Raw genomic sequence first — 886 nt, forward strand, 5'->3', positions numbered from 1 at the left:
TTATAAAAAGACGCTTATAAAGTCTTGGATTTTGTCATTATAATAGTTCACTTTTTGTAGGGATAGTTATTTTAAGATAGGTTAACTACCATTTTGGTCTTTTAAGGTAGGGGATCTTTTGTCTTCAATTTTTTTTTTTTACTTACAAAATTGTCTCTAAGAGTTAATTTAGTTTTAAAATCGTTATTTTTACCAAATTTTTTATTTTTATTACCAAATTACTTCTAATTAAAAAATATAAAATAAAAAAAGAAAATGGGGAAGGGGAAAGGAAATCACACTTGGGGGATTACCAGGGAAGAAGAGGAGGAAGGGAATCCATTGCTGCTCCTTGTCGTTCGGTCCTCGCCGCTGGATCTCACCGTCAGATCTCGTCGTTTCCTTTCTTCCCCAGAGGGAGAGAGAAAGAGAAGTGGAGAGGAAGAGAAGAGAGGAATAGAGGCGTTGAGGGAGACCGCGTCCAGCTCGCCACACCCTGTCTCGTCCTCATCGCGAACTGCCGTCGTCGGTCGCCATCGAGCCATGTCCTGTCGTCGCCGCTGGAGTGAGGTCACGTCGACGCCAGCAGATCCGCAAGGTTGGACGGGTGTCGATGCTCCTCGCCGGTCGCCGCTGCTCCTCGTCCTCCTTGCCGGTTGTTGTTGTTGGTGTTCTGATTCCATTATCCATTGTTGTTGTTCTTATTTTTATTCTGGTTGTTGTTGTTGTTCCTTCTTCTACTTTCTATTTTTGCTTCTGTTTTTGCTTCTGGTTCTGCTTTTGTTGTTGCTCTGATTTCATTATCTATTGTTGTTGTTCTTCTTCTGCTTCTGGTTGTTGTTTCATTGTTGTTGATTTTGCTTCTGCTTTCTGCTTCTGCTTCTACCTCTGTTTTTGGTCGATTTTG

The sequence above is a fragment of the Arachis duranensis genome, chromosome 8 (assembly GCF_000817695.3).
Source record: "Arachis duranensis cultivar V14167 chromosome 8, aradu.V14167.gnm2.J7QH, whole genome shotgun sequence".
Classification (NCBI taxonomy): Eukaryota; Viridiplantae; Streptophyta; class Magnoliopsida; order Fabales; family Fabaceae; genus Arachis; species Arachis duranensis.